General features: G+C 40.7%; 1 pseudogene; it reads right to left on the bottom strand.

Moving 5' to 3' along the window:
- Window positions 1–626: 626 nt before the first annotated feature.
- LOC128579060 (formin-2-like) overlaps window positions 627–17,753 on the bottom strand; it is a 53,435-nt pseudogene continuing 36,308 nt past the window's right edge.

The following is a 17,753-nucleotide window of genomic DNA, read 5'->3' as shown; positions in this document are numbered from 1 at the left end:
GAAGTGAGTCATGAGCTTCAGAAGCAGGAAAGTGTTGAAAGGTAGGAGGAAGGCCACGGAGGTACAAAGAATTTGGACTTTATTTTGACAGAGAAACCATTCAAAGTTTTATTTAGAAAAATGATGTGATCGGATGTTTTTACATTGTGAGGTTTCTCAACCTTGGTACTGTGACTGGCATCTGGTATGGGTTAACTCCTGGGGGAGAGAGGGAGGCGTCCTGTGAATGGCATGATGCCTGGCTTTGCCCTGGGTGTGTACCCACTCAGAGTATCTCAGAGATGCAATTGTGTACCCAGTTGCACCCCTCCCCTGCACTGTGGCAACCAAAAGTACCTTCGGTCATTGCCAAGGGTACCCTGGAGGGCAATATGACCCTGAACTGAGAACCACTGGACTATACAGAGGAACCTGGACTGAAGATCAGTAACTGGCAAACCCAAGAAGGCGATGAAAAGCCCAATAAGATCATTCATCCAAGTAAGGACTGAACCTGAACCGTGACTTTCTCGATTCCCTCTCATGCAGTGTGGCTTTATTACCTAGCCCTACATAATCAGATGAGATTCAAAGTCCACCCTGTGCAAAACACTCGCTACCTTTGAAGAGTGTAAAACACAGGAGTCTCACCAGCATCCTTTCAGGTCACAGACATTACAGACATCCTTGGCACAGCCTTCACTCACCAAGGACTTGATCATATGGTCCTGTGTCTTCTTCTTCATACCAAATCTCCCACAAACCTGTGGGAATTAAGCCCCAGCCAAAATTCTGAGATTCTCTGTACTAACAGTAAGGGCATTCCCCTCCACCACAGACTGGACTATGGACTCGAGAACCCCTCCACCTCTGAAATCTCAAACACAATATTCTGTCCTCAGGCACGATCTCTAATGAATTAATTCTCTCTATAGTCTCACCACACCTATTCATTCTACCCTGTCTTTACAAACTTCAACCTTTTGACTTGTTGACTTGCTTTTAATTTATTAGATTTATTTGCTTTTATTTTCAGCATATAACCCATGGTCTATGCCAGGAATATCAGTTCCCTTGCCCTCTAGGAATTGCCAGTGTGAAGTCACAAAGAATCACAAATTCTAGATGTCCAAAAGAGAACTATATTCTCCAAAACCTGCTTCCTCTTTAGCATCCTGACTCAGAGTATCTCAGAGATACAAATCAGAACCCCAAGGAAATCATCTACTCTCCTTCCCCACAACCATCCAAATGGCAAGCCTCATTAATTCTAAATCCTATATATTCCCCATAGCCATCTCTTTGCATCCCACTGCCTATGCTTCACTTTAGACATTTCTGATCACCCAGAAGCTAATTTCAGTTTTCTTCAACCCATTCTCCACTCTGCTACCAGAGTGATATTTTATAAATGCCAAACTGTTTATGGCTCAAAATTCTTCAGAGTGAGATATATGGCTTTGTTTCCATGTCTGCCCTCCTTTCCACCCATCGTTCTCCCAACGTACATTCCATAAATACTTATAAATTATGCTCACACGCATCTTCATGCCTTTATATGTGCTGCCTGGTACATAGACTTCTCTGCTTACGGCTGCTCCTGCAGCCAACTCCTACTTGTTCCTCAAGTCTTGCCCCATGTATTATCACCTGAGATACCAAGGAAACCTAGTAAATTCTTCCCCTTTGATCCTTCTACTGTATGTGTCTCCACATGGACTTCAAAAATGTTTATGACCTGTGGTATAGTTAACATACCCAGAGCACTTATTATTTACACATGTTGTACAAAATGCTTTGTTTGTATTCACACTTTCCCTTCAGTAATAAACTACCATATTATCCTGAATTTTACTTAAGAAAACAAACTTTGAGAAATTAAGCCATTTACCTAAAGTTTGACAGTTAGGACAGTTTGACGATAAAGCCCACTTCAGCCTTTAAGCTTCACTAATTTATCTTCATGTCTAATTTCATAAAAGCAGACTGCAAGCCAGTTGGGAATAGAGGCTTTCTTTTCATCTTTGTGTTCCTGGGAAGGTTGGAGAAGGGGGACAGGGGAGCTCACAGAAGGGAGGAGCTGAAAGAAAATTTCAAACAGTGATAAATTCCATTTATAACTATGGAAGTCATAGTCAAATACCAAGAACCCAGTCTAAATTAGTAGATGAAGTCAGAATGGCAAGAATTAGTTGAAAAGTCAAAGATACTGAGAATATGGGGAGGGGGCTCATGTTTCTTCTCCCAAAATAAAAGAATCATAAGAAGTAATGGGATACTTTTAAGCACATGATTATTTATTAAAAACACAAAATCCATTTGACCTTGACCCAGGGAAATCCTTGTTTAGGTGGCATGAGGGCTGTGATACTGGTAGCAGCAAACAAAATCAGAGCACACTGTCTACCTCTGCCATGTGGTGTTTACACAGCGTCCATATGTTTCCAAGCTCTTAATATGAACCTACAGATGAAACATTACCATGAAAAGTATACCACAAAAATATAATGTGTGTGGTAGAAGCAGGGAGATAAACAGTGCTCAGAATAGGCAGAGGCACTGAGAGTCTGATTTTATAAGGTGGGTGGGGCAGCAAGAGATAATATCTAAAGTTGATGAACAAAAGAAAAAAGTCATAAGCATAGTTTTTAAATTTCAAAGAAGAATTATAAAATTTAAACTAGGAAGAGCAATATTCATTATATAGGAAGAAATGGAGAAGGATAAGGTAGGGATATAACGCAGCTAAATCCTCACCTGTGATAGCCCAGGCACCCAAGGCAAGAGCAATGTCAATAATGCAATAATGACATCAGCAAACACAAAACACTGCAGGTCAACACAGCTAATATGAACGTTTGTAAACAAAATCTCATATTTTACTGAGGACTTCTACGTTGCAATTACAAAGATGTCTGCAAGGAATAGAAATGTCAACTAAAATAATTTTAAACACTGGTCTGAAAATTATTATTTTATTATAAGACCACCTTTAAAACAACAACAACAACTGTTTGAGAGTTGATGCTGTCCACCATAACATTTAAAAAATAAATATACCGCAAAATATACACATACATAAGTATGAAAGTATATTCTCTTGGAGCTAAAAGATGTGACAAGGCTTTTACTGCTTCTCAGGAAAAGATTGCGTGGGCCTGACTGAATAGGATCTATGTACTCTTCCAGCTCTGAAAAAAAAAAATAACGAACTCAAATATAAATATCTGTTTGTTCCCTTAAGTCTTCTTTCTGTCTATGGTGACAACAACTAGAGTACATTTCATTAGTTTTCTAAGAGAGACTGCAGCTGGGTTGGATCAGTGACCTATCTTCTAACACGTTCAAGATCTTTGTCTTTAGCTTCACTCACATGCTCACCAAAACATATGTCTACTGACATATACACCAAGGAGCTTTTGACTATCTGGTAAGGATGGGGATCACCGTATATTTATAAAAGCAGCAGATCAGCATCCAAAAATAATACCCGATTATACAGACACTTAAGGTAAGTTCATGAAGGATTAAACATACGACCACATCCCCCTGAAAAGTAAACTTGCTTAATTCCTGGTGATATAAATGGATAATGTGATCTGCCACAGGTATGATTAAAGAAATCCTAAAAGAGTTTGTTAATGGATAATCAACAAGTGAGTAAGATAAGTGTGATTGGCTGGAAAACAGCTGCTAATGAATATGACCCCCAAAAAGGGAACATGTTATAAATGAAAGCATGAGAGAGATAACTACACTAGGTTCCTGTAGCAAAAAAAGTATTTTCTCAGACCACAGGGAAAAAAGAAAAAAAACATGATCTACAATTTATACCACAGTCTACCAGGAAGAAATCAGTAGTATTATCCCTGTGTTTTTCCTTGCTAGCTTTGGTATAGATCTAGCTTAGAATATTAAGATATAGCACCCACCCACTCACCCCCTAAAAAAAAAGTAAAAGGCAAATATGAGGAAACTCCCAGAGAAAAGGAGGTACACTGGTAGTTTCTGGGCCCCCAGATCAGTCACAGAAATGGAAAGAGATGTTAAGATGTTGTCATTAGGCCCTTAAGGGAGCTCAACTTTTATTCTATTTTTATAAAAGTCATACCTTTTGATGGCTAAAAAAAAAGTTAACACATTGACTCCAACACTAGAAATTTTTTTTTTCCCTTGGGGCTATGGTGTTTTATTAGGCTAAGAAATGTGTGAGTTATATATGCTTCATGAGGCATGGGCTCAAATCTAGCATCAATTTTATACAACTCAGATGGCAGTTAATATGTTAAATATCATGACCCTAATAGTAAAGTCAATGCCATTCCACTTATAAAAAGGCAAAAGCTAATGTTTGCCAGGCAATAAGCTAGTTACTACATATTAGTTTTCTAAGTAGTTATAATTTCATTCAAGAAAAGTATAGAATGAGTTATGTTCTTACAACATTATCCTCCTAAAATGGCCTTGTCTCTTCCATCTATGTAAACAGCGCCTAGCTTTTATGCTTTTGTTTTATATCTGTGTCTTCCTACCCTGCATAGGACGTACATTCCAAAAGAACACACTAAATCATTCACTGTGTCTCTGCAAAGCCTAATACGTTAGCTGGTGAGCAGAAGGCATGTGGTAAACATCTGTGAATAAATTAACATGATCACTCAAAGCCATCTTAGTCTTCGAAAGTTCTTGAAACTTTAATGAAGTTAAAATGTATAATAAAAGAAAATGTGAAGTCCTTTCATATTTTCTACAGCACTCTACAAAGAAAAATATTAGACCCTAAAAATGTATACAAATAACGTGGAACTAAAATCAAAAGGGTGGACTGAAATAGGCTAATCCCTCAACTGCATCAGTAAGAGCCCCAAATCAAAACCCTTTATGGCTCTAATTATACGTGTTAAGTGCCCAGAGAAGGAGGGAGAAAGCAGGGAGGTAAGAGGAGAGGGTGCTGTTAGAGTAGGGAACAAAGTGGAAAAGTGAGGGCTAGGAAGGGTGCCAGCTATGAGCTTATTCCCACAGGGGGTTCTGTCTCGAAGGGCAACCGAGTTTAAGAGAATCTGTTGATTAGAAATGTCCACAACAGCTATTTTCTGGAAATCAGCAGAGAGACTAATTATCAAAAATTTCTCTCCCCATAGAGAAGCACATTCTCTCCCATCCCTGTGATACCTCACTCCTCATAACCCTCTATATTGTTATATCGTTACCACCTGTGGGTTTTAAAGAAACTACTGGAGTTTGCATCGGATCGACACAGTTCCATTACTGAACTGCTACTTAAATGTATGGAATAACATTTCTTACGATGGTACCTTTAATAATTTCTCCTTTAGGCTCAGTGCCTATAGCACAGTGGTTACAACACCAGCCACATATACCGAAGTTGGCAGGTTCAAACCCCGTCTGACCAGCTATAACAACGATAACAACTGCAACAAAAAATAGCTGGGCATTGTGGCAGGCACCTGTAGTCCTACCTATTTGAGAGGATGAGGCAAGAGAACCATTTGAGTCCAAGAGTTTGAGGTTGCAGTGAGCTGTGATGACACAACACCCTACCGAGGGTGCCATACTGAGGCTCTGTCTCAAAAAAAAAAAAAAAAATTCTCCTTTATTTTGGTCACTTTGGCAGGAAAGAATAGGGAAGTTAGACCACAGCCAACAAATAGGAAGGAGAAAATGCCATCACATCAAGTAGATGGAAAAAATTCCCCATTCTGTGGAAATTCCCTCCTACAACATTAGAAGGACTTTTATTTATTAATTGTTTGCTTTTCACTCTCCAAGCCACACCCTGCTGCACAAAATAACATGGCTGGGAAGATTTACTAGTCTCTCTAACACAGGGTTGATACTAGAAGAGAAGTATTAAAAAAATAAAAATGGTTAGCTAATTTTGTTTTTTAATAAGAGAGAGGAGAAATGCAATTACCCTAATCTTTAAGTTTATTACAATTCCACACTTACAGACTAAAAAGGCTGTTTACCTCTGGGCTTTAAGGAAGGAAAACACAGTTAATCTAGGAATATTTTTTAATCAAAAATCCAGTGCTAGACATGGCTAGTCTATACTATATTGGCTTTGTATATACTGTATTTTAATTATAATTCCAATTTGCCAAATTGATGCATCTTCTAAAATACAGCTGTATAAAACTTAAACTACCATCATCCCCAAGTCCTCTCTTCAATAATTCAGCCTCCTCATAGAGGAGACAGGAGGGAAAAAATTAAACAATCCAATTCTTCCCATAGGAGAAAAATATCTATCTAGCCTCTGTGATTAGCTGCCATGTCTTTAAGAAAAATTATGGCAGGAAAAAGATTTAAATATCAGAAAGAAAGTTTCACCAGTCACAGCACAACCTGGAGGATTTTCTTTCAATTGGGAAGTATCAAGAAGATCTCAGAATATTTGATGTGATTTCTCTTAATACTGAAGAGAGACTGAGAAAGGCTGCAGGTCATAATATGTAAAGGAAAGGAAAAAACCAACAGGTACATAGAGACACTTTATCATCCACTGCCATAATAACACCTTGACATCAGCCCAGGTTCATTTTCTTTCTTTCTTTTTTTTTTTTAAATCATAGCTATGTACATTAATGCGATCATGAGGCACCATACACTGGTTTTATGGACCATTTGACATATTTTCATCACTCTGGATAACATAGCCTTCCTGGCATTTTCTTAGTTATTGTGTTAATATATTTATATTCTACATTTACTAAGTTTCACATGTACCCTTGTAAGATACACCGTAGGTGTAATCCCACCAATCACCCTCCATCCATCCTCACCCCTCCCTTCCCTCTCCCCTTTCCCTGTGTTCTTAAGTTACAACTAGGTTATAGCTTTCATATGAAAGCCATAAATTGGTTTCATAGTAGGGCTGAGTACATTGGATACTTTCCCTTCCATTCTTGAGATTTTTTTTTTTTTCTTTGTAGAGACAGAGTTTCACTTTATGGCCCTCGGTAGAGTGCCGTGGCCTCACACAGTTCACAGCAACCTCCAACTCCTGGGCTTAAGCGATTCTCTTGCCTCAGCCTCCCGAGTAGCTGGGACTACAGGCACCCGCCAAAACGCCGGGCTATTTTTTGGTTGCAGTTTGGCCGGGGCTGGGTTTGAACCCACCACCCTCGGTATATGGGGCCGGCGCCCTACCGACTGAGCCACAGGCGCCGCCCTATTTTTTTTTTTTATTAACCCATAGCTGTGTACATTAGTATGATCGTGGGGCACCATACACTTGGTTCATAGATCGTTTGACACATTTTCATCACATTAGTTAACATAGCTTTTGTAGCATTTTCTTAGTTATTTTGCTAAGACCTTTACATTCCACATTTACTAGGATTCACATATGCCCTTGTAAGTTGCACCCCAGGTGTAATCCCATTAATCCCCCTCCTTCCCCCTCCCTCCCTTCCTTTTCCCCTTTCTCCCTATTCTTATGTTATAACTGGGATATAGCTTTCATGTGAAGGTCCTACATTAGTTTCATAATAAGGGTGAGTACATTGCGTACTTTTTCTTCCATTCTTGAGACACTTTACTAAGAAGAATATGTTCCAGCTCCATCCATGTAAACATGAAAGAGGTAAAGTCTCCATCTTTTTTAAGGCTGCATAGTATTCCATGGTATACATATACCACAATTTATTGATCCATTCGTGGATCGATAGGCACTTGGGCTTTTTCCATGACTTAGCAATTATGAATAGGGCTGCAATAAATATTCTGATACAAATATCTTTGTTATGGTGTGATTTTTGGTCTTCTGGGTATATGCCCTGAAGGGGGATTACAGGATTGAATGGCAGATCTATTTTTAGATCTCTAAGTGTTCTCCATATCTCTTTCCAAAAGGAATGTATTAATTTGCGTTCCCACCAGCAGTGCAAAAGTGTTGCACTTTTCTCCACATCCACGCCAACATCTGTGGTCTTGGGATTTTGTGATATAGGCTAGTCTCACTGGAGTTAGATGATTTCTCAAAGTAGTTTTGATTTGCAATTCTCTGATAATTAAAGATGTATCTCAAGGAAATAGACATTCTTGAGATACTTTACTAAGAAGAATATGTTCTAGCTCCATCCATGTACACATGAAAGAGGTAAAGTCTCCATCTTTCTTTAAGGCTGCATAATATTCCATGGTGTACATATACCACAATTTATTAATCCATTCATGGATCGATGAGCATTTGGGCTTTGTCCATGACCTAGCAATTATGAATTGGACTGCAATAAACATTCTGGTACAAATATCTTTGTTATGATGTGATTTTTGGTCTTCTGGGTATATACCTAGTAGAAGAATTATAGGATTGAATGACAGATTTATTTTTAGATCTCTAAGTGTTCTCCAAACATCTTTCCAAAAGGAATGTATTAATTTGCATTCCCACCAGCAGTGTAGAAGTGTTCCCTTTTCTCCACATCCACGCCAACATCTCTGGTCTTGGGATTTTGTGATATGGGCTAATTTTACTGGAGTTAGATGATATCTCAAAGTAGTTTTGATTTGCATTTTTCCGATGATTAAGGATGATGAGCATTTTTATTGTCTTTCAAAACTCTATTATCTGACTCCTTGAATGACAGCATGTAGAGTAAAGAAGGCTTACCAGGGAAGAGAGTGCAGTTGGCACCAATTAAGAGAAGAACCCATTACTCCCAAATACTCATAAATCCTGAGCTCTGTACAAGTGAATCAACCAGATCTTTAATGTTCTCAACAGAAATTCATATGTGAATTCTTACATATGAGGTATCTAGATTTTATGTTTGTTTACTTATTTATTTATTTATTCATTTATTTATTTTTCGAGACAGAGTCTCACTGAGTGGCCCTTGGTAGAGTGCCGTGGCATCACAGCTCACAGCAACCTCAAACTCTTGGGCTTAAATGATATTCTTGCCCCAGCCTCCCATGTAGCTGGGACTGCAGGCACCCGCCATAATGCCCAGCTATTTTTGTGGTTGTTGTTACAGTTGTTTAGCTGGCCTGGGCTGGGTTTGAACCCACCACCCTCAATGTATGTGGCTGGCACCATAAACTCTGTGCCATGGTGCCAAGTCGGTATCTTAGTTTTAGATGCCTGCTTATCACAACCAAGGTCACACATGTACCACATACCTGAGAATGATTAGCAATGCTCTGGTTTGAAAATGATAATCCACTAGTGCCGATATTCATTATGAAATATGAATATGCCTTTTGAATTACTGAAGCACAACATTAACTCTCTTGGTGAATGGGTGGGGGGGAGAAAGCAGACGATGCTGCTTCACATCAACATACAGCACACACGAGTTAGGAATGCACCAAAGTAGCATTTGAGGGCCCCTGGAAACCTGGGGCTGCATGGAGCCACTTCTGAAGGAAAGTCATAAATACGGACTTAGAGCCACTTTAAAGTCACCAATGATTAAAGCGGACTAGATTATCTAGCCTATTGTTAAGAAAAGAGGTTTGGCAAGTATACTTAACACTCCAGTCCAAAAAACAAAAACAAAAAAAAGTATAGAAACAGACACCTGAGCTACCGAGTGGCTGGGAGGAGGACGGCTCACATTCATGTCACTTGGATATCACAGTGTGATTGGCAGATGTCCGTCACAGCTGCTGTGTGGGAGAAATCTGCCTCACAGACAGAAGAAAACATCCCTACTTACACCAAATGGAGCTGAACTTGACTGGGCATTCTGATTACACAGTTCCCTGAAGCAGTAACTAAAAGGAAGAAGAAGGCCCATGGCAATGATCTGAGAGCAAAACTTCTCTGCTTCTTCTGGAGGCCCATAAATACTCTCCAACAGAGTTCGCCCTAAGGACGAAACACAGTCATTAGAGGGAGTTTTGGCAGGTCCCCGGCTCCGGCTCTCCCAGAGGAAGAAGGCCTGGTAAACACTGCCGGGGAGCAACACCGTTTCCATGGTGACTGACTGCAACAGCAAGCCTGGAAACCTTGCAGAAGACGCTGCAGTCTGTGACCAGAGATGTCACAGAGGGAAGGGAGATCTGGTTTGCTCTCCTGTCTGCCAAAGCCCCCTGCCTCAAAAGAAAATGGGCCACATTAGGGGCTGTAATCTTCCAACAAAGAAACCCCCCAACCCTTTTGGATAGTTTGGGTGGGAGGGAGGTATTTGTTTGTTTGTTTGTGTTTTTTGAGATGGGAGGTCTTGCTATGTTGCCCAGGCTGGCCTTGAATTCCTGGGCGCAAGTGATCCTCCTGCCTCAGCCCCAGGAGCAGCTGGAACTACTGGCATTTGCCACGGTACCCAGCTCCCTTTTGGATTTAATTGGTAAAACCACTATTTTGGTTAAATACAGGGTTTCTGGATTTAACTTGGGATCCAAAAGGTTAAACCTTTCTGGATTTAATTGCAGATGATTTTCTAAGGAAGCATTTAGTTACCCACCATGCAACCATTCTGGCTCAGAAATTTCAGGGACTAACATTCACAATCTCAGGTCTGGACCTTGGGAGGGGACAGAGAATGAGGAATTGGGGTGACCGGCAAAGGCACTAACCCGTGAGAGGTGAGGAGGGCGGTCCAGCAAAAACAGTCGCCTGAAAAGAGAAGTGACAGAAAAACTAAAATTTTTCCTGTATGTTCTTTGGAAATATAACTCTAGGTCCAAATGTAAGTTTGCAATTATTTTCCTTAAAGAGAGGCACAATGAGAAGACAGTGGCTGAGGACCCCAGGGGACCTGGGTCCACCTAGACCAAGGGTTATCAATCTTCCCTGCACCTAAGGACTGGCGAGGGAGGACAGAATTGCTGGCAGTGGGGCCCGGGCATCAGCATTTTACTGGTCACCAGTTGGTTCTATTGTTAGCCATGGGTTCTATCCCTAATCCAGTTTTGACACCACTATGTCTCTAACCTTCAGAAATTTATGAAGTTGGTTTCCATGTTCATAAACTAAGGCAGTAGAAAAAGAAAATTTCTAGGGCTCCATCTGGGGCCACAAGTGTTCCTCACTTTTTGCCCTGTCGGTACACTTCCTTCTAATTAGATTCTAGATTCTAATCTAAAATTTAGATTAACGACACTCATCCAAAAGAGCCTTTAGTTATCTCCTTCCACACTCTTGGAATCCTTCACCGCTGCTTTGTATACTTACTTATTTTTATTAATTAATTAATTATGCAATAATTTTCTTAATGTTTCCGTTCCCCACTAAAACATAACCCCACTGATGGCTGCCATCTGTATTGCAACCCTGACTACTTGCTCATGTAAACTCCACACGTGACTTTAGGGTTTCTGCATGAATGCAATGCTGTGATAGATTCATTCCCATCGTGGTCAGAACTAGAAATGAAATACCAGTCTTATACCATCCAACGTTTTATGCAAAGGGCCCAATCATAAGTATTTTAGGCTTTGTGGGCCATATAAGGTCTCCTTTGCATCTTTTTCACTGGTTTGGTTTGGTTTTGAACAACTTTGAAAATGTATAAACCTTTCTTAGCTTAGGGCTGTGCAAAACCAGGCCAGGTCTATATTTTAGTTACAACCACTAAATTTCAAATGTATGAATGTTTCCTTCTATCAGGACACTGGTCATGCAGTGTTTATGTCTCTTTCTATTTCTGTCTGTAAAACAAAACTAATCTAAAAACTCATCTTTCATATCTGGAGTGAAAAAGCAGGACAAGAAAAGCCTCTATTGTCACCAATCTTTCAAGTCTTTACAGAATATTCCTTGGTCTCCTAGGAATTGCAAGGGGGATAAGGATTTTTCTTGTATAGAAATTCAGTTTGCTGGCATCTAACTGGAACTAAATATCTAGGAAACAAGTAAGCATCCCTTAGTCCCCAAGTGAGTATTCTCATGATAGTATATCCATTGTATTCATCTTGTGGAATGACTGGGAATAGTCCTAAAACTAATTAGTTCAACCCACCACTCAGATACCATGTAGAACTGAAACTAAGGGAAACAGGATCTTGCTTGTGTATGAGTGTGACAGGGTAAATGTATAAGTGCAAATCAAGCCAAAATGCACCAGAGGGGGCTACCAAACAGTGTGCACACGAGACAGCAGTCAGCAGAACAAGTACATGACACATTTTTAAAACACCAAAATGGAAAGTTTTCTTTTTCTTTTTTTTTTTTTTTTCAAAATGGAAAATTTTCATCCCAAGATTATAACGAGTACTAAGACATGAGAGCTGACTTTGGTGAGAATTTGCTAGGACAGTGCATAAGACAAAGAGGTGTGGTAGTTTCCCCCATGTTCTCCTGTTTTAACAGCCCAAGACTTCTACCTAGGGACCTTAAAGGATGTGGTGTATGGTAGACAACCAGCTGCACCAGTGGTACTTCTGGAAGAAACTGAAACATCATGTGTAGCAATATAAGGGGACACTTTCAGCCAGGCCCGGCAGCTCACACCTGTAATCCCAGCACTCTGGAAGGCCCTGCCAAGTGGACTGCTTGACCTCAGGAGTTTGAGACCAGCCTGAGCAAGAGCAAGACCCTGTCTCTACTAAAAATGGGAAAAAAACTAGCCAGGTGTTGTGGCACGTGGCTGTAGTCCCAGCTACTGGGGAGGCTGAGGCAAGTGGGTCACTGGAGCCCAATGGTTTGAGGTTGCTGTGAGCTATGATGCCACAGCACTCTACTGAGGGTGACAGAAAGAGGCTCTGTCTCAGAAAAATAAAAATAAAAAAAAAAAACCATTGCTCAAGCAGTAGTTTGCTGTGATCCAAAGTGACAAACGATCTATGAACCAAGTGTATGGTGCCCCACGATCATACTAATGTACACAGCTATGGTTTAATAAAAAAAAAAAAAGTGTCTGGACACTAATGACAACCCTTTGAGCACCTCTTATAATTGCAGAAGTCAAACGTGACATGTATTCATCATTTTTTGCCAGAATATATTGAGCATAACAATTTTAACACAGTTTTCTCCCTTCTTAGAATGTGTACCCTCTTCAGTTCACCTCCTGACTCTCAGTCCCACAGTCTCCCTCTACGCCTACTGTCATTCCTGTGGCCCTGACACCCCCACAGAGAGCAAACCAACACCCAGGAGATGCCTCGTCCCAGACCCTGAGCCCTTGCCTCTAGCCAGCATTTCCTCCATCCCAAAAGAGCTACCTATGCCACATCCTCTAGCTGGTCACTATCAGGAGCTGTACCTCCTCCAGAAGATGGATTTCAAAGCTTACTTCAAATGCTCCACAGGCTTTCTGTCATCCTCAGTGTAAAATCAGAAATCTCACCATGACTCAGGAGCCCCCACTTCTCACTCACAACCACGGTCCCTCATTCCACACTTGCTCTCGCCCACGGGCCCCTCCTCCTCAAACACACTGAGCTCACTCTTACCTCACAGCATGTCACACTAGAACATTCTTCCCCAGACAGCTCCATGGCTCCCTGGGTCCTCCATCTCATGCAGGCCTCTGCTCAACTGTCACTTCCACTGAGAGAAGTACCTGATCAACTGTCCTTTCTAAAAAACCATCCCTGGTCTCTCACTCCCATTATCAGCCTTACTCTTCAGTAAGCTTTAGCCCTTGAATTAATGGAGCCTATGGTCTATCTCCTACTCCTGGAATGAAAACTCCAATCCTGTAGACCCTAATGTTTACCATCTTTTACCCAGGACCTTCAGGAGTACCAGGCAAAGGGTAGATGATCTACTATTTTGTTGATCATCAGTGAATCAATCTATGTACAAATGCCTGAATGGAAACTCTAATTCTGGACCACCACCTTCTATCCTTTAAGCCCTCACTCTGGAAACCGTTCAAAAGCTCCATCCACCACACTGACCTTGAATCAGTCATCCTTACCCGCTGTTGCATGATCCATCACCCTTGTCATTTCCTTCCTTACCAGCCTAATTTCCATGTTCTATTACTATAATTAAACACTTCAAACATTTCAATTCCCTAATCCCTCTCCCCTCCAACAGCTTTGTCTGAAGAAACCACAACTTGTTTCAAACTGTCCATCCACTTTCTCTTTGCCTGCACCTGAGCAGCTGAACACTGCAAAAGACAGGCACACGCGTGTCGCCTGCTTTCACTTTGCAGTCACAGCTATCCACCTCAGGGAAGCCCAGCACCCATCAGCTTCCTCATCTAAGCTCCCACTCTCCAATACAAATTTGATATAATATCCTCACAAACTGACTTGCTCTTTCCAATGAGGGCATAATCTTCTAAAATAATTTATTGAGAAAACAGAATAGACCAACTGCAAATATGCAAAACCACCTGTGCTTGGCTTCTCTGCCATTTTCCTCACAGTGGAAACTGGCCCTGTTACAAACAAGAACAGGTTTTCCCCTGTGTTTTGAATCAAATTTTTTGTTGCATGCTCAAGATCTCACTTCCTTAGCTATCCCTGAAATGTAACACCACTCTCTTCCATGAATGTTCCTAGGATCATACAAACATACTTTAAATAAAAACCCTTCCTTGAGCCTGTAGGACTCCCCACTCCCAGCTACTGTCCTAGCATAAGGCTTCCCTTCACATCAAGATTACTAACTGGGGCTGTATACAGTGGCTCATGCCTTTAATCCCAGCAACTCAGGAGGCTGAAGCATAAGGATTGCTTGAGGCCAAGAGTTCAATAGCAGGCTGGGTAACACAGCAAGACCCCTATATCTACAAAAAATAAGAAAAATGAGCCAGTGTGGTGGCATGAACCTGTAGCCCTAGCTACTCATGAGGATGAGGCAGGAGGATCATTGAGTAGAAGTTCCAGGTTCCAGCTAAGACCATGCCACTGTACCCCAGCCTGGGTGACAGAGAAAGACCTATCTCTAAAACAAAACAAAACAAAAACAAACAAACAAACAAAAAAACCCTACCTATGTTTGCAAAACAACAGAAACTAGTGGTCAACATGCTACTGATAACATTTAACTACTCCCAAAAGCACTTTCCTCTCATTTCCATAATATTCCCTTCTCCTATTTTCCCTAATTATCTGACCATTTTCTCTCATCATTCCTTTACTGGATTCTCTACCCAAAATGTCAGTGTACAACTGCTTTCTGGCTGATCCCATGGCTTATTCCAGTGATTTCCACCTTGTGTGCCATGAGAGGGTACTAGATATTCCACAAAATTTTTAAAGATCATTAGTTAAATTATTATGTTTCTTTGAGATAGAGTCTCTGTCATCTTTAGTAGAGTGCCATGGCATCATAGCTCACAGCAACCTCAAACTCTTGGGCACAAGCAATCCTCCTGCCTCAGCCTCCCAAGTAGCTGGGATTGTAGGTGCCCACCGTAAGGCACAGCTACTTTTTAGAGACAGGGTGATGCTCTTGCTCAGGCTGGTCTCAAACTCCTGAGCTCAGTCAATCCACCCACCTCAGCCTCCCAGAGTGCTAGGATTACAGGCATGAGTCACTGAGCCTGGCTTAGTTAAATTATTTTTGAAAAAAGTTCAAAGCACAATAAGAATATTCTTTTATTTGTTCTTGATTGACATAATTTAAGTGTGCTGTGAAAGTTTAACTATAGATTCAAGTCTGCCAGGAGATAAAAAAAGGTTGAAGAACACTGGCTTCTTCTCTCAACTATTTCTCTATTCTCTCCTATAATCCTACCCCTTTCCTTGAAACAGCAAACCTTTGTGGGTGCATCAACCAACAGAGCAAGGAAAAAGTGACTCCAGACATTGACAGAGCACCCAGGGCTGCTCCATGAAGACCCTGAAGAACAGCAGGAAGACTGAAGAAGATGAGCATTCAGAGAACCCACCAAATCAGCAGTGAGTTTACCAATTTTTTCCCCTTTGATATTCTTCAATCTGGATTTAAAGCAACCAATAACCCACAAGTAGACATCAACACTGCCAAAGAAACCTAAAGGAAAACCCTGGCAGTGTGTGTCAGTGATCTTTCAAAAACTTACCTCTTTCCCCAAGAAATTCAACTTTGCAAAAGCTACTCCAGGTAAGTACTTGGAGGTATAGTCAAAGAGTGATGTACCACAGGATTATTGTAACAATTAAATGAGATAGTGCTATGAAGTACTTAGCACAGTTCCTGGCATAGTAATAAATGGATTATTCATAACAAGAAAATTAAAAGAAGCTAAAATGCCCAATAATAAAGACATAGTTTAAAGAGCAAAAGTTAGCTTTAAATACTTGGTGGCTAACTATACAGCTGTTAAAATCATGCCATTATGGAAATAATAATGACTTACTTGATTTAAAAATATTTAATACCTTAAAAGGAATAGGAAAATAAAATATTGGATGTCCCCAGAGAATGCTCGGGCACTCATCATTTCTAACTAAAGGGAAGAAGAAATAATAAAGTATTTGTCCTGTCTTTCCAGTATGAATTGTATTTCAGGGTAATAACACATACCTAGTGAAAAAGAAAAGTTTTTAATATGAAAAAGTTCCAGCTCAATAGTGCAAAGGAAATGACAGAATCAGAAAATCACTTTGGAATCCCTAATGAAATAATGGGTCTCCTTAATGAACAGTAAGTGGATGGAAAACCCATTACAGAAAAGGTCAAATGGAACACTTGCAAAGAAAGGGATCAAGCTGTCATCCCCAAACTCAGGGATCACTCACAGCTTCAAAATAATTGAGAAACCCAGAAATGGGTGGCCCCAGCTGTGGAGAATCATAAAGTACACAGCAACCCCCATCAAGCCCTCATGTCCCCAGCCCCTGTGACAAAAGAGAAGGGAGTTGAGCGTGAATTAAATCAGGTGGCCTGTTGTCTCTAACTTCCCCTTTTAGGATATCAGACAGTTCTGAAAATGGACTTGATTCCAGATAATATTAAACAGCTAATTCTATCTGCATTCAATACTACAAATAATGACATTGTGACATATTTTTATAAAGTACTTTTACAAGATACATACTGAAATATTTGATATCAAAACAACATGAGGTCTGGGGGTTGTTTCAAATTCTTCCACAATAAAGCAGGTGGCGAGAGTAAGACCAGAAGAAAGGGGAACAGGGATGTGAACTAGTAAGGCATTGTTAGTATTGATGGTTACGAAAGCTGAGCGATAGGTACATCAACTTCATTGTACTACTGAGGGTATGTTCAACTTTCATTATAAAATATCTTAAATCATGTTATTAAAAATAGTTAACGGCAGAGAAACCTGTGACAAAACTATTATGAAAATATCAAGGTTGAGGGCAGTGCCTGTGGCTCAAAGAAGTAGGGCGCCAGCCCGTGTACCGGAGGTGGTGGGTTCAAACCCACCCTCAGCCAAAAAAAACTGCAAAAAAAACAAAACAAAATATCAAGTTTGAAAAGCTAAACCCAAAGGTGGGTTTCTGATTTTGCAAAAACAAGAAATATGAAGGCAGCTTTTTTTTTTTTTTTGTAGAGACAGAGTCTCACTTTATGGCCTTCGGTAGAGTGCAGTGGCTTCACAGCTCACAGCAACCTCCAACTCCTGGGGCTTAAGCGATCCTCTTGCCTCAGCCTCCCGAGTAGCTGGGACTACAGGCGCCCGCCACAACGCCCGGTTATTTTTTTGGTTGCAGTTTGGCCGGGGCCGGGCTTGAACCCGCCACCCTCGGCATATGGGGCCGGCGCCTTACCGACTGAGCCACAGGCGCCACCCATGAAGGCAGCTTTTTAAAAAGTCAAATCATGATGGTAGAAACATAAAAAGGTTTTATATATCTATATCTATATCTATGAACATGCATGGTAGCTGGACTATACTGAACTCCCTTTCCATAATTTAACCAGGTCAGGACAGAGACATGAACTT

The sequence above is a fragment of the Nycticebus coucang genome, chromosome Y, assembly GCF_027406575.1.
Source record: "Nycticebus coucang isolate mNycCou1 chromosome Y, mNycCou1.pri, whole genome shotgun sequence".
NCBI lineage: Eukaryota > Metazoa > Chordata > Mammalia > Primates > Lorisidae > Nycticebus > Nycticebus coucang.
Note: the sequence above shows the minus strand (reverse complement) of the source record. Positions and strands in the feature narration are given on the sequence as shown.